Here is a 10,443-nt window from a genome sequence, read left to right as displayed (position 1 = left end):
TTAACTTTGCACAAAGCTTCATTACTAGTTGAAATAATGTGACACAATAACAAGAAGTAAAATAGTGGTGAAAAAAGTAATAAATCAGAAACTTTGTGATTTCCAAAAAAGGAAAGCAAAGAACAACACAACCTATTGTGGTTTTTTATTGTCTATTTCCCAAAATAAAACTATTCTAAAACAATACCATACAAATGTATGCATGTGTTGACATCCTAGACAGTAGAAAGCTTTAAATGATAAAAAGTGGTTGTAAATGAAAGATAAGACACTGAATGAGGAAGCAGCTAAGTAATGAATAAAGAATGTTAAAACAAGCCCAGTGGGGTTGATTTACTAAAGGAAAATAGGCTGTTCACATTACTAGGTGAATTATCACCTTGACAGGAACATTTACCTTAATTTTTTAAACAAGATGAAGCTCGGCTGACTTTAACCATTCAATCATGTGCATGGAAAAGTCACATGATTGGGTATTCTTCCCTAAATTATTCCTTTGAAAGGGAAAACAATTCACTTTGGCAAGTTTTTATTAGTACATCATCCCCAATCATTTCAAACCTGAATTCAAGGAAAACTAAAGATTACAACAAATTGGACCAACTTTTAAGATGAAAGGGGGCCTCAGCTGCAGCCCCAGTCCCCAGAGGAGCCAAACATTATATTCTGCAATGCTACAGATTATTGTTATAGTCTGTAGCCATACTGCAGACAGGGCCAACATCAGGAATGCTTGGGACCTCCTTAAACATTGTTTAATTAATACATCAGATATGAAAGCTTGAAGTTGATTGTCTAACATAGGTCCTATCTAAACAGGTCATCGATTTTTTCGACAACTATATCACAATTAGTCCTAATATGGTAGCTATCATTAGAAAAAACTAACATACTTTTGTACTAAAATGTCAATATTATTTTTCTTTCCAATCCTCAATGTTTGTTACTGATGTATAATATATTCAATCTAGTAACATGTAAACCATGATCAGGTGTCAAATATCTTTACAAATAATGCAATAGAATTTAAGCATTACTGTATGACATTGCAAATGTTGATGCTATATGTTTTGTATCTGTACAACATAGAAATCATACAATCTCTGGAGCCACATACCCATGAGGAAGCCTATAATTGGCGAAACGCGTTGGGAATTGTGTGACCACTACAGGTCCTCTTTTTGTTTTCAACAATATATTGTATGATGTTTAGGAAAATTATGTCTAGGAAAAATATCCAAACCCTTTGACGGTAACAGGTAATTGGATATATGGTGGGAAAAAATTACCTGTATCACTGTTGTATGTATTAACTACAAAATACACACTTGACTTTTTGCACAAAAACTCTGAGCCTTAAACCTCTTTCTTTCCACTATATCTAAACAATACGTTTTAAAACAAATAATAAAGAGGTGGCTCTACAAAACTTACTCTAAGCAAAGATAAGAGCCAACACCCACCAATAAGACTTCAGTAAAGACCCCTATTGCAGACCTTAGTATAAAACTCAAGGCAGACCTCAGTACAAACTCTAATTGATCAGAAGCAGGAAGTGTGGGTGTTCTTTCTCCACTTTCTTGTCTCTGTTTTCACATACCGATTAGGAAAGCTTTCCAGTACCTTCTGCCAGGATGTGGAGTGAGGGAGTCTGGCCCAAGGCCTGCTGGTCATTGGAAATGTGGTTGGTCCCATACATTGGTTGGGCAGGGTCAGATCAAGACAGATTGCATAACAAAATGTTAAGAAGGTGTAAAAAAGATGTAAATTTAAACAAGTCTGGAGTTGGGCTTTAAAGCAGTGCTTTGAGTCTTAATGCACCCACACATCTCTGTATAAAGGGGTGACTGATGGGAAGTGGCACTATTAGGAACAACTCTGGTTTGTTTGTTTTATAGTATATCATGCTAATGGTACCACTTAAACTTGTCAGTATGGTAGCATTTATTACCTGTCAGTATTACCATTATACACAGTAGGCCTCCATTCATACATTTTTACCCTAAGTAGTAACAAGCCATTTTCTATACCTGGCAGCAATCCAGTTGTTTCATAAATGCCTACTTACATTTTGTAAAAATATTCTTCAGTTATCTAGAACAGGTCTCTGTTGTGAGATAGCCATAGCCAAGGCGCGTTGCTTTGGAAAAGATTTATATTAACAGGCTCCAGTAATGACAATTTGTCCCTGTCTTTGAGGATATACAATCTGAAACGTGAGAAATTCATTAGTGCCTTGGCTCAGTTACACAGGTTGTATCTTGTGGTAAGAGTTTAGATTGCCCAGTGGGCAGCAGTTAAATGTCTAATGCTTCCCAGAAAGTTCAGTTGTTCTTTGTTCTGCATCTATAAAAAGACATGGCATATCACTGTTCCCATCTGTCATTGACTGCTCCCGCTACATACTGTATTATTATACTTGTGTGCATAATGTTATTGTTGAAACGTCTGTACATATTGTGCCTTCATACAAGTGTGCATACCAAAGTTGCATAGCAAATCTTTTCCAGGGTAATAACTTTTATTACCTGAAGACTTCTCCGTTCTCCACTAATATGTTCACAATAAACCATAGTTGTTCATGTGTACTCCTGTTATTAAACCATTAAGGCTCAATCTAAAATGCACTGGTATAAAAACAATTAGATAACTAAACATAATGTATAAGGAATTATCAGTAAATGATGTAATAGGCACAATAAAAGTACAATATTAGTAATCTAAAGAACAATTTGTTTTGTGACAATATCCTGTAAGTATTTATAATGTATCAATTTGTTACCCTTTAGAACTGAAAACCTAAATATACCCTCAGGTCTTTAGTTTAACTAAACACAAATACAGTGTTGATAAGTAGCATACAACTACATTGTAGGAGGTCATGCTAACACTGATAAGTGAACAATATCGTCAATGGGCCTGATTTATTAAAGCTCTTTATGGCTGGAGAAGATACACTTTCTTTAGTGAAGCTGAAATGAAACCTAAAATTGATATGGTCCAGGATTGAAAAAAAATGCTAACAAATAGCAAATTACTTGGACCTGGAGAGCTTTAATAAATAAGGCCTAATGCGTTTGAATTGAATCTGCATTTGTGTTCTCCTGCCATGGGTTACTTAAAGGTCAAGATATCTTCAGATGAACTTATGGGAAACAGATAAATACATGTCAAATGACAAATAAAGTTTAGCTGTTAAGCCCACACATAAAGTGCTACCTCTAAAAAGCACTGTTCCTATTCCTGGCTCTATGCATAAAGTATTACACTCTTAAGTAATACAATGGTGTCAAGCTATTTGAACTAAAACATAAACCCTGCAAAACACAAGAATATTATTCATTGTGGGAGGGAGCCAAGATGTGTCTAGATACATGGAAAAGCACACGGGGACATGGTAAAAGAGTTTAAAAATATTCAAGTGGTCCTAGAGGTTAACATGGAGAGGGTACACAGTAAGATGGAGATAATAGGAACAACCTCGAGTGTAACCATCAGGAATACCTAGGGCACATTCTGGGCTCAGATCATTGTTTTATTGTGAATTGTAGTCTAGACCACTACAACAACATATATTAATAAGAATATAAACAGGCAGGATGTTTGCCTAATGCATATTGCAGATTAATCTCCAAGATATTTATCTTTAAGAAGCACATACCATATAATTGCCATAGTCTTGTAAGCATTTTAAAATAAACTGTTAAAGTGGATCTAATTTTAAAAAGTGAAGATCTGGTATGTTATATGAAATGTCTAAACAGTATCCTAAAAGCAGTAACTTTTGCCTTAATTTGGCTTTCCTTTTCTACGAGAAGACCTCAACTGACCAGGCAACCTGCGATGCTGTCCATGAGCTGATTATTGAGGACCGGCAAATATCTACAAAAAGCCCAGATACTTGACATCTCACAGGAGCGTGTTGGGTTTGTTATCACAACTATCCTAGACATGCGCAAGCTTTCAGCGAAGTGGGTGCTGAAATGTTTGAACAGTGATCAGAACAAGGAACGTGTTGAAGCATCCAAAGCCGTTTTGGCCCATTTTTGAAGCTTTTTGGGTAGGTTAGTGACTGTGGATGAACAGATGATCATGACTCCTGAGGCAGTGCTGGTCAGCTTGGGGCCAAGGTGGAGATGTTAGAAGAGTTAAATTCCTGTTGGGTGCAGATTTTGCATTCTGAGACTTGCAGCCTGGTTGTTTGAGTGTATAACCGGGAGTTTGATAACATTATGGATATTGTGGTTATGGTTATGTATTAGGTTGTTGGTTAATTAGGGTATATTCAATGTAATATGTTGGTGCTATAAAATCCTGGTTTAATATTAATAATAATAATAATAATGGAGTGTTATGTTATGGTAATGTATGCTTGCATAACAAAAGTGTAAAATGTATTTATTTATTTGTCATTTATTTACTATTATATATTTGTTGGTAATTACTTGAATGGTTAGTTTATGTAATGGTGGTTAAATAAAGGGCTGCTTACCAGCCAATTTAAATCCAAGATTGGTGTCTGGGTATTTATTGGTGGGGGTGTGGGTGGTAGGCAGCTGGGGGGTCTGGGGGAGGCGGAGGTTCTGATGGGGTAAAGGATGGGTGTCACCAAACCTATGTATAAATGAACCTTATTGCACATGCTCAGTTTGCACCGCACTTCGCAAATGCTCAGTGCGTATCCTTACTCTGCACATGCCCAGTACGAGCTCCAGTCAGAGACTAGGGTGGCACTATATGAATGCTCCATGATTTCCTTCCAGTGTGGATTGATCAAGACAACTTCCTGTTTCCTGATTCCTGGTTCCTGTTCCTGGTCCCTGCTCCTGATTCCTGGTCCCTGCTCTCCTGATTCCTGCTTCCTGCTCCACGCTACTCATGCATCCTCTAGCCTCCATCTGATCATCCATGTATGACCTCCAAGGTTTGTCTGCAAGCTATTATCACCACTGTTTATCTGGAAAGTCATTGGACATTTATCATTTCTGTTTGTCTGCAAAGTCATTGGACATTTACCAGCACTGTTATCTGCCCAGTCATTGGACATTTACCACTATTGTTTATCTGCAAGGTCATTGGACATGTATCACTGTCTTTTCTGCAAATAAACTAAAAGGGACATTTACCCATTAACCAATACGTGTGTGTGATCTCCTGGTTAATCACCATCAAGATTCCCTCAAACAGAGCTCTCCTTTCTGAAGGCTGACAATAGGCTAGAAGTTCCGAGCTACCCTGGTCATTGCGCCACAGCAGGTCCCCATGAGCGAAGAAGTTCCGAACCCAGAAATCACCCAAAAAAGTCATGGCTTTCGCTTTCTGGGACAAAGACAGTTTTCTGTTGGTGGACTACCTACCTCAGGGGTCTAGTATCACCGGAGGGTATTATGCTATCCTCCCAGCTGAAGGAGGCAATTTATAGGAAACACCAAGGAATGTTGGCCAAAGAGATCCTTTTTTTGCAGGACAATGCACCTGTGCACACGTCCAACGTTGTGGCTGCCAAATTGAACACCCTGGGTTTCCAATTGGTCCACTGTTCCCCCTACCCACCTGACCTGGCCCCTTCGGACTATTATCTGTTCTTGAATTTGAAGAAAGACCTGCAGGGGCAACATTTTGAGGACATTTCGGACATCAAAGATGCTGCTAAATGGTTTGCGGCCCAACCACAGTACTTTTATTCGAACGGTCTAGCAAAGCTGCAACTTCACTGTACCAAGTGCATCAGTCTCAGAGGGGAATATGTTGGATAAATGTGTTATTTCATAACTCTGGCTCTCTTCTTTCTGAGCAAAGCTAGGAACTTCTCAGCACCACCTCGTACTTTAAAAATTACCCATAAAAAATAAACTATGTATCTAAAAAGAAAAAAAAAATATTAACTCTAGCTTCTAAGCAGGGAAGATTCCTTTTGACCCCAGCACAGCCCAAATTATGCAGTCTTGGAATGGACTGGAGAGTCTTCTCAAGAGAATTCAGCTGCTCTACATTCCACATAACTCTACCTGGCAAGGACATTGACATCATATCCAGCATTGCAGAAGCCAGGGAAGGTGAGTATAGCTATAACCTTTTTGTTAGGCACATTTTTAATCTACAAAGTGTAGATGATTTTAGATGAAGGAGGGGACCTGGACAATGTGAGTAGAACAGAAATTTATTCTGAAAAAAGCAGTGTACTACTTACTATTTATATGCTAGAAAGGAAGTTGTACATAGGGACTTGCAAACACACATCTCTTTGTTTCTCCTTTTATTCTACCTTTGCTTCATTAATTCTCCATGTATTCCTTCAAAAGTCATCAGATCCATAGTCATCAGGGGACAAGCTCTACTAAGTGTAGGGCAAAAAACAAAACCCCTACTAAGATGTCTGCCTCCGAGGCACAGTGCAGAACAAGACAAGTAATGGATCAAAGATCAGTTTTGTGGAAGCCATATCTGAGACTGGTGACTATTCCTTATACCTTTATGTGACCCCTTTCAGCTCTATTTTTTCAATAAATGAGGCAATAAAATACATTTTCACAAAATTTTAGATTTTAGATGACTAAATGTTATATATTTTAAAAAGAAAGCGTTTAAATATGTGTGTCTATACAATTTGTACAGTGCAGTGAAATTGGTTCACAATATATATAAATTAACTTGAAAAAAAGTTACTAATAATGTTTTGCCCCCTCAATATTCCATGTTACCTTAGGTAATTAAAGCAATATAATTACAACGGCAGTATCATTTTCCTATATTTTCAAGGATGATGATACACAAATTAGGGAATTTACACGTTTTAAAGAAAATGAAGACAAAATATATCTGAAATTTTCCTGGATGCTTAATTCATTTGAATGTTCTATAATAAATAGTAAACTAGTACTGTCAGTCCAATTATAAAATATTTTCACAATGATTTCAATTTAAAATGAGCAGAAACTAAAAAAAAAAGATGATCCTTTTTTTTTTTTTTGAATTGTTGAAATTTCATGGAAATGGGTATTTTGCAGTAATTGTCTTCATCAGTTTCCTTGAAAATGGTTCTCTGTCACTTAGCTGACGGCAATGATGTTTCATAGCCAGTATCCTCTCTAGGGCATGCTATTAAAAGTATTTTATTTTATCAACGTCATTCAGCCATCCGAGCGTCAGTCTGGGACATAGATAAGAAGTGGGCTGCAAACTGTGGCAGAGGGAATATTGGGAAAGACAAAAATAGAAAACATACATCTGACTTTGTATATGAATAAGTGAAAGCAAACATATGTGGAAAAGGAAACAATGCATATTTTCGTGTTCTCAGAGACCCTGGGGTGAATTTGGAATATTACTTGCTGTGTAGCTTACAGGGAGAGAGAATTAGAAACATTCTTCTCCAGGCTGTCTAAGCATGAGCTGGGCGTGACTCGTAACAAGCATGTTCTAACTGGAGAGGAAGGATGGACCAATAACTTGTAATTCATGGGAAGCAGACCAAGAAAGACTGGGAAGAGAGACAAATATTGAGATGAGGCGTACACAGAAATAAACCCAGTCTGCAATCTTTTAGTGACAGTAAAAGTAAGTTACCTCTACTTTTAGTTGAGAGATTTAATTCTTCTCCCATTGATGTCATCTATGCAATATTTGGCTTTATTACAGTGACAGTGAACAATTCCAAGAGGATAACCTATACATCAATCTGCTAATCCAGAGGCTACTACAGGACCAGGTGGGTACTGAAAAGTATATTGTAGACAATATGTTCCACAAAATAAGTTAGGCATGTGGTCTGTTCTGGATTGAAAAACACTGAGGAAATGGGGAGAGGAGTAATGATGACAACAGCATGCCTATTACTTGGAAATGTAAAATTATAGTAGAAATGGATGAGATTTGTCTAGAGATATTCCGTTTTCTGGTTTGCCCTTTCTAAATGTAATTATTTGTAGTGTTGTATTCTATTTAGGTAATATATTTCTCATTATAATAAATTGTATATTTCTTGCTTATGACATTTATACCAAAACTCAACACGACCTAGAACTCCCTTTTTTGGTGTTCTAGAACTGTAAAACCTCAAATCAAATTATTCTAAACAACCTGAGGACCTCAGAATCAAATTCCATCAAAATCAGATTTGATACCCCAATCGATTATGTGTTACTGTACATTGCACTTCAATGGACATGCCATTAAGAATGAATGTCACCTGCATTGCAGTGTATTAGGGCAACGTAAAAGTATTCATCTTACCAAAACCTGAAAGAGTGTTGTGAAGAACTAAAATACCATTATTTTGTATCAGAAACTATAAAAGAGTAAAAAACAGAAACAGACAGAAGACAAAAATGTACAAAACCTATTATAGTGGCCAAAAGAATAGTTTTTTAGCATCCAGGGTCAGACTGGCCAACAAGTAAACTGGAGAAAACACCCACTGGCCCCTAGTCATATGCCCCCAAAATTAATATTTTAGTTCCGACTTCAGACTAGTGCACACTTTCTTAAACTTTTTAACATTGGGGAACCCTTGAAATAACTTTCAGGTCTTTAGGGAACCTATACAATAATTGCTATCCACAACTCACAGCACATTAGAGTGGTGGTAAGTGGGAAGAATGCTTCTTACATTACTGGCCATTGGAAAGAATGTCACCCTTACCTGGGAGGCAGAAAATGCTCATTGCTCAAGAAACCACTAGCAACCTCTGGAGAAATCCTAGTTAGGAAACACTAGTTTCTGCTGACTTACAAAAAATGCCACCGTACCAGGAAAGCCATGTGTCCTAGTGGACTCCCCTTCACACTTCCTCTGGTGGGTCCCAGTCAAAGTCAGTCTCATTTTCCAAGATTTCCTACAAACCTAAAGATTTATCACCAAAGCACAGAACATAATTCTATTTGTTTTCAGCATTTAAGGTGCAAGTGACAACTGGGGGAAACAGGATAAAAACACAGAATGTTGTACTGTGCTAACCATCACCAAAACAGAAAAATGGAGAGAGTCATACATGCGGATAAACTGACCAGATAATATTAACAGTGTTTGAGATAGTTTAGGTATCTCCATCAAGCAAGTGTGAAAATGTCTGTATGAACATGTTTTTCTGCTTAAATGTAGGTGCTATTACAGTATATTGTAGAATGTAGGATATTGCATCATACATTTTTTTAATCTAATGCTGTTTTGAAAAGTGAAATCATTCCATATGTCTTGTGCCGAGTTATGCATAGCAGAAACAGAATATGCTTATGCCTAGAGGCAATACTTGTAATATGTTGACAGGCACATTATATCTTGCATACCATGCTTGTCAATTGTAGTGTTTTTTGTTTTTTTTTATATAGCAGTTACGAAATCTGCTATACAAACCTGGTAACACATCGACAAGGTAGCCTTAGTATATACTACACAGATGGATAGAGCTAAGTTATGTAAAGGATTTTGTGGCTGGTAGATGATAGAAGCTGTATTGGAACATTTTATAAGGCCAGTTCAGAGCATTGGAGTGTGAGGTTGTAGGTATAGTATATAAAATGGTATATAAACAATTCACTTAACAAGATGTATTGCAGTTGCAGTAACCGCAGGAATCGTTTTAGCTTGCTGTACTAAAATATTAATTAATTATGTTCTTGTAAGGATTGTGACATATCCTAGTTCAGACAAGTCTGATAATATTACAAATGAACCCCACCTAACTTATTAAATATAACCTTGCAAAGAAGGAATTTATAAATGAGAAGGTAACTTTTCTTCCACGTCACTTGCTTTTTTTCTATTTTTGTTGTGGTGGAATGGGAAGCTTGCATATATGAGACCCTTTTTGAACATGCAAAAACCGCAAAAAAGCAGGAAAAAATTCATAACTTGCATGATCATTTTTGGAGAGTTATTCAGAAAAGTATGATGGTCCGATGATGACTTGGAACCCCTGTCATGTTTTTTTCTGTATATTTCTGTCTCCTAGACAGATCAAAACCTTGATGTGGTCATCAGTCCAAGAATTTAGAAATCATCCAGGGACACTTGTACTGGTTTATACTATTGGGAAATACTTAGCTAGTGTTGGTGTGTCACCATTACCAAGGCTGAAATAATTTTGCAGCTTATCCAAGTCACAGTTCGAATGAATGCTAGGAACATACCCCAGAATTTAGGCATAAGATATTGATTTCTAAAAAAAGGTGGGGATATTCAAAAACGTGCTGAACCAAGAATATCAAAAACATCAGAAGCACAAGCTTTTAGTGAAATTGATATAATGTAAATAATAATTAACTGATAATGAAGTTTACATGGCAAGAAGTACAAAATAACTAGGACTATTTTGAGCATTTGTGCCAACCCAGACTTTTGATTATGGTCTAAAATTTCCTGCTGTTACACTTAAGCATCTCAAAGGCACCACTACTGTCTCCTCACCACAACCCACTCTTTCAGTAACCAGTGTCCTTGCTGTC

The 10,443-nt window shown here is 36.9% G+C and overlaps 1 protein-coding gene across 2 annotated transcripts in view; it reads left to right on the top strand.

The window, feature by feature from the left end:
- The first annotated feature begins 7,216 nt into the window (after positions 1-7,216).
- The window catches only part of LOC140333494 (leukotriene B4 receptor 2-like), a 12,641-nt gene continuing 9,414 nt past the window's right edge, over positions 7,217-10,443 (top strand). The window contains exons 1-2 of one of the 2 annotated variants that reach the window (XM_072415165.1): positions 7,217-7,557; positions 7,639-7,708. The gene's annotated coding sequence lies outside the window, so the exon portion shown is untranslated. The other variant, XM_072415167.1, reaches the window with a different exon arrangement.

Source organism: Pyxicephalus adspersus, chromosome 6 (genome assembly GCF_032062135.1).
Source record: "Pyxicephalus adspersus chromosome 6, UCB_Pads_2.0, whole genome shotgun sequence".
In the NCBI taxonomy this organism is placed as follows: Eukaryota; Metazoa; Chordata; class Amphibia; order Anura; family Pyxicephalidae; genus Pyxicephalus; species Pyxicephalus adspersus.
The sequence above is the reverse complement of the archived record's forward strand: the minus strand, read 5'-3'. Positions and strand labels throughout refer to the sequence as shown.